Source organism: Atta cephalotes (assembly GCF_000143395.1).
Source record: "Atta cephalotes unplaced genomic scaffold scaffold00002, whole genome shotgun sequence".
In the NCBI taxonomy this organism is placed as follows: domain Eukaryota; kingdom Metazoa; phylum Arthropoda; class Insecta; order Hymenoptera; family Formicidae; genus Atta; species Atta cephalotes.
Window position 1 is genome coordinate 408,324 of NW_012130066.1, and position 7,220 is coordinate 415,543.

Sequence of the window (7,220 nt, forward strand, 5' to 3'; positions counted from 1 at the left end):
TCTCTCTCTCTCTCTCTCTCTCTCTCTCTCTCTCTCTCTCTCTCTCTCTCTCTGCGCCGACCTTCTCTCCTCAGTCGTGCGGGGGTGCGGGAGTGCAGTCTAGCCAGCGACTATAGTTCCCGCGGTACGGCGGCGTTATATTATATACCGGGCGGTCAGATGCACTGCATCGTACATCTCGCACGACTATATCCGTTGAAATCCCATAGATAGGATGGAGGTGCCATCACCGTCGTCTTCGTTGAATTACGGAGAAACCTGCTTTTTTTCTCACTTGTTCTAAGTGCCCCGCGATTCTCTTTGGAGTACCTATACAGAGCACCGAACTGACAGATCGTGTCTGGTGCTTACTGGAAAAGAACTTAGTTAAGAGACTTACAAAATAAAATAATCGCTCACATATATAGATTTTCACGCGAATAGTGATGTTTCTGTCGAGTACTATAATGGTAATGATAACTTAATAATGCAGTAGGAATTTGATAATAGACTTAAATTTAAAATTTAAAGATTTAATAATGTCGTATCTAATATCAGTGATCGACTAACAAAATAGCCAGCTATCCGTTCTATCCGTTAATATTATAATCTTTTGTGTACATGACACGTTTTCATATAATGCATGCATTATTCCTCAGCATAAAATTATTTAATTATTCATGGTACATAATTCCCACATTACATCCAATATTCTTTTTATTAAATACTTGTAGAGTAATCAATCTCTGAAATATTTTAAATACAATAGGATAATTGTCTCTATTAATGTGCCTTTTAGCCAATTTGCTTACTGAATTAATTATTAAATATTGTAACTTTAATTTTATCTGCTTGCAATCAATCGGTTTTTCAACTATTTCTTTTTTTAATAATATTTCTTTAATCTAAAAAATATACTTTATAATATTTTTGACAAAAATAAAAAACATGTTTTTGTGAGTCCTATTAAGCGATGACCGCTTGGACTTATTAATGTGCCCCCAATTTGTATCCACATTTGACTCATTTTAACATATAGTTACTAAAATAGGTAATAAATTTAAGCTAATTGTTTAAGTTAATATTACATAAATCATTATTTCAATTATATTTATTTCAATGTACACTCATAACACAATGTTTTCAGCTCCGTACAAGGCACATTAATAGGGACAAGCTTAAAATCTTGTGGTATGTACTGGGTTCACATAAATTCCTCACATCTTCTGAAAAATATTTAAAATACTCAAAATTTAATATTCAAAAAATAAAATATCATCTTCGGTATCGTATGCATTAATAATTTAACTTAACATTTTAATAAAATATTTTTCTTTTTATTCTAGTGCTAGTTTTCTTTATGACTTATCGAAATACGAAAGCACACTAATAGGGACAGACACAGTAATTAACAGTTACTCTACGTGATCGGGATTTTAAAAAACTCTGAATCAAAGAAAGAAGATTGACAGTTTAATTCACATACTTTGTTTGCATCCAATTCCATGATCAACGCATATGTATTTTAAAAATAAGTTATATTTATAGAGAAAAGTTTTTGTTTAGTACACAGATTTACTCGTGCTTAGGAAATATCTAGGGGATGCAATATACGTCAATTTGTTCCGCTCAGTAGGATGCAAGATGTTAGACGGTCGTCTGCAAGCTTCGTGAACGAATGAAAACAGTGACTCGATTCGATGGGATTGAAGTGATTTAATGGTCTCGCGTATTAAAGGAGCTCTAATCCCGTTAGTGAGACGGATCAGGTGGACGGGAAAGGGGATGATCTTGTTACAACAACGGTGTCTCAACGTCTGTGACTCATCGGAAGATTTAGTGACTGGTTTTATTGCCCTCTTATACAATAGATGATTGTAATTTGAACATATGCGAAAAAACCGATTTTACTGAAGTATTTAAAGATTTAAGTTGATACGATGACACACAGATCTAAAAATAATTTTGTTGGACCATCAGAATAATGATGTAAGAATTTCAAGCATAACGAACAATGCTGCAAAAAATTTTGACATTCTAACAATTAATTTGAACGTCTTACATGTACTTTGATGGCCCGACAAAAATAATTTTCAGATCTATATCTAACTAAATTTTTAAATACCTCAACAAAATTATTCTTTCTGTAAAACGAAACATTTATTAAAATAAAATTACATTCTGAAATTTATCAAAATAACAAATTTCCTAAATATATTTTTAAAGGCATAATTTGATAAAAATATTTCGATTTCTATAAGATTAAAAAATATTCTGCTGAAACATTTGTTAAGAGATTGGAACTTGGATAATAAGTTTACGAATGCGCTTTAATAATGATTGCTTTCTGTATGATCGGTAAACGTGTGTATGAGAAAATGAAATATCAGTTCGATATCGCCATGCTGAAAGCTTTTCTTGCCGTCTAAAGATTTCGCTTCGGCATCATCGCTAATGTCTACCAAACCGCTACCAAGTGAATGGTGCAATGCACGCGACAGACTCCCTTGCGCTTTTCAGACTTGCCTTCTTCTCGTTGCGTGACTCAAGATGATTACCAATGCCTTTGCCCTAGCAGGGAGCGCAGTTCGTTTAGCTTCGCTTTTGATTGGGGTAGGTTCCAAAGCATAGTCGAGGCGTTATCACGATGCACAACTACGAAAGAACTTTTTGTCTGTGCCGTGACGAGGTCAGTAACGGTCGATTATTAATTAAGATAAATAATGAATCCTACAAAAGTTCGCAAATAATAATATGATTTGCATAATTTAAAGTCATTATAAGAGGCATATAAAGAGAATTTTTTTTTATACAAGTTTCATTCTCTCTTCGAGTCATATTTTCCTTCTATTTAACATCGTTAAGCGGAGATAGTTTCTGTCAACATAAGCTGCAAATCACGATGGTACATTTAACGTTGAATATATTAGCAGGAATAAGTATCTTTAGGCAAAGTTGTCATTTCCACTTAGCGTTCGGTCAATTTTGGTCAAGCTGCGAGTATGACTAATGCCACGAGCACGTCAAATGTCAACACGAGACGAGAATCAGAGGCGGGCGGACACGTTTAGTGCTAAATATGCGCCGAGAATATGCGGCCTTTGTCTCTTCATGCGTATGTACTGTGTGTCGGCGTGAGGGCGGCTGTTGACTTTGATATCGAGGTGAGCCGTTATGTACGTAGCCAATGGTAACGCCGGCGGCAGGCTATCCCTGGCAGGGCAGCGGCCAGATGGTTGTCGTAGGTTAGTGATCGATAAAAAACCCATTTCCCCCGTGTATGTGCGCGCAATGGCCGTGCATTACTACTTCTATTACAAGCCCTGCGCGTTTTACCGTGCAGGGGTTCGAGTGGCGTCATCGTCATTGCAAGATCGTTTTGTTGCGTTCGTTCGCGCGGAAGATCAATGGACGGGTTCGACGACGACAACGACGACAACGACGACGGCGACGAGCCCGAACCAAGCCGCGCGCGAGCAGGCCGACCGGGGCTTATTGAAAAGCACGGAAATGGGACGCACGTATGAACGGTAATGCGACCAAGGAAGTGCGCACAAACTGCACGTTCAACGAGCACCCTACGAGTTTGTTCCGCCGATACGGGAGACTCAGGATCGAAGCGAGACAAACTAGTTGGGTATTCGTCTGGGGTGCCATTCTGCTATAGCCAAGAGTGAAATGCAACGAAAAAGTCGTCATTTCAGATTATCTATTAATTCTTTTTTATTGATTATATTTTTATTATACTTATTATATCAAGATGAAAGAATTCTTTACATTTTAATATTTCACGGAATGATTTTGTTGAAGTATTAGAATGTTTAACTATATATAGAGATATAAATCTGAAAATAATTTTGTTGGACCAAGAAAATAATTTATGTAGGACACTTAAACGGATTATTAAAATATCAAATCTTTTTGCCGTATTATTCATCATGCTTATGCATCTTACATATAAATAATAATTATTTTAATAGTTTAACAAAATTATTTTCAGAGCTGCATAGTTAGTTAAATTTTTAAATACTTTAGCAAAATTGTTCTTTCAATGTATATGTCTCTAATTTTCGTCTTACATCATTTTCCTTGCATATAGATAAAAATACTTTAATATTCTGATTATAAAATTCCCAGATACATATTTTTGCTGGTAGCATTATACATATGTGACGTTGTTAGAACAGAAGTTTAATTATCTCGATGTGTAGCAGAGGGTCGCGCAAATATCGTTACAATCAGCGCGTCGGGATATCTCAGCACAACCCTCGCTCAGCCCTACCCTACGAGAAACACGCAAATAAATTGGACGTGTGCATCTCTTTTACTGCATGGTTACAATATATCTGTCACCGGGTAGAAATGCTGTTCTCGACTGATCATTTCGAGTTACATATTACAATTGTACGTTCGTGATATTATCTAAATCAACTTATCTAAAATCAACAAGTTAAACTAGACTGCTATATAAATAAATCAAATAAGTAAGGAAAGAGCCAATACGTTTGAGGATAAATGTAGGTGTCTAATAATATTTTTTAAATGTTAATTCCAAATATTTTTCAATTACATAAACTGCGCATCTCTTACTGTCGAACTTAAAATGTAATCATAAACTAAAGCTGAAATAATAAATTACAATTACATTAATAATCGATTTAATAATAAGGCTAGCTTCTCAGAACACAACAGTAAACTATTGCAGTATAACTTATTGCAAAAAATATTACCTCAGGTATTATCTAAAATATCAATACGATATTTATCATATAATACAAAATTATGCGATAAAATAGTACAAATCATTTATTTAATAAATGTTATTCTTCGGTCATATTAAGGATAATTTCAGAATAAATAAATTGATTCTTCGAATTGAAAAAAACTTAAGTTTATAACTACATTTGGATTATCTCAGAAAATCTTTGTATAAACTTTCATCTCCAATTCTTTTTCTTCCCAAAATTAATTTCTTGTTCTCTCTTTCATGTACTCATTATTAACCATAGTCTGTTTTAATTATTTTTGTTCTTTAAGTTGCAAATATTTTTACATATCTTAAAGCTTTTAACAGTCAGTTGTCTTTAATGAATACTGCTTCTTATCTATAATCGAGTCGTTAAGACTGCATTCGGTTAAACGTTTTCAGTGTTTTTATTTCTGTTTTATGCCTAATAAATGATAGAATAGTGTTAATAAAGAATAGTTAAGTGTATGCAAATCAACTGAACATTTAAATGTAAGTCGTTTTAATACACAGGCGTCTGGTGCCGATTTTTCCTGTCTTCAAAATCCTTTGGTGCGCGTGCGGCAATATGATGTAACGCGGAGCCGTTTGCGCAAAAATACGCGAGACGTACGCACGCATGCACGCATGTTGGTACGTACGCTCGAACGAAAACACGCCCGTATCTAAAAATAGCCGCGCGTGAGTCAACTCATGGGTCTAAATAGGAGGTTCGCCGCATTTAGAGCTCGTATCTAGATTATATACGGTCCACATACGCGAAATAACCCAGAAAATACACGACTGCCGAAAGAAGGTCGATCGTAACACAGCTTTGACGCGTGCATCGGCGAAATGCGATGGGCTGAATAAAACGTGACAAGATATACGCAAGATTCGTCGATTCGCGGGAGTGTCTTAACGTCGGACATTCCTGTCAGCAGAATTCAACGCTTCTTCCATTCTGATTATGATGATCACGTGTTTCTTATTCATATAACGAAAATTTGGTTGAATATTTATTGGCAACTTATTTACAGCACAGAACGTGTAGCGATATCGTTACAATATAATAACACTGCAATACTTCTGTAACATGCAATATTGCTGCAATGTTGTAGCATTGTTGCTGCAACTTTGTGCTGTAGAGGAAGTTGCCTATATAATTAGTGCGAAAGCGGAAAATTTCGTAAAAATTAGATTTCGGAAAAATCTTACTCTCAGTTTTATTCGTTCGAAAATGATATGATTGTCGTTTATGACTATTTATGGCAAAAAGTGAAATGTACGCTTCGATAAACGTAACCGCGCGGAATAACTTTCATCACCGGCCGAATCTCGAGTCTGTTTCGCAGTGATTGAAAGCAATCATGCAATAATTATTCATCGTGATCTGTGTCAACAAATAAAGCAATTTACGCGTTCGAGTGTATTGTTCGCATTTGCAGTTGCGATTCTGATTAAAAGGAAAGCGAAGGGAACCTGCGTGTTTAGGAGAAAGAGTTGTAGATCGTAGGAGAGGACGATGAAGGGAAATGTTGGAAGAGCGGTAAAATCAGAATTACAACGCGCCCTTCCGAGGAAAATTCAATTCGCGGTCACTTTGACGTGTCCTCTCGTCGAGCGAGTCGTCCGATACTCGCCGATACGACACTCTCTCCACGAGGTGGATACGACGTCTTTGTTCGGGCCGCTCGACTACGTCATTCTCCCTTGCCCCTCGTGCCGCGTCATCGCTGCTGCCGCCGCCGCCCCTCGTCGTTTACGAGCGCACAATCTCGACAGTTTTATCCTCTTGCTTATATTGTGTCGCGCTCTCTCTTTCTCTCTCTCTCTCTCTGGTTCACGTGTATCAGAGATACACGGGCACGGCCGCAAACTCGTATGTACGCGGGGCGGACGGTAACAGTTCCTAACCAAAAAGCCGGAGTCACCCTCGCCTCCTTCTCCCCTTCCCGGGTACGTCTGACTGCGACCGTCATCGGAGCACGGCATCGAGACGGCGGCTGACGCCGGGGGTGACGGTGGGAAGGGACGAAGAGCGAAAGAGGAGGAGGATACCAAACACCCGGCGTAGGACCGTGGAGAGAGGCGAAAAGGGCGAGAGAAAGAGAAAGGGGGAAGGAAAGAGTCGAGCGGTCGGGGGTGGGGAGGGGGAAGAGGGGGTTTCGGGGACACCCGCCGAAAGAGGTGGCGGTGAGAGAAAGACCGAGGACGAGGCGATGAAGACGGCGCGATTGTCTGCGCGAAGGAGTGAGTGAGCGAGCGAGCGAGCGAGCGAGCCCGGGCGCCCGCGTGTGACGGGGCGAGAGGGAAGAAGTGGAGTACGAACCGACGGCGGCGGGCCATGGGGCCGCGGCTGACTGGTGCCGAGGGGACGGGGCTAGGTATTCGCGTGACGTTGCGTCTAGACGCCCCCTCCATCTCAACCCGAAACGACGGTACGGCGCGGAGCGGCGGCGGTGGCGGCGGCGGCGGCGGTGGTGGCGGTGGTGGTGACGGTGGTGGCGGCGGC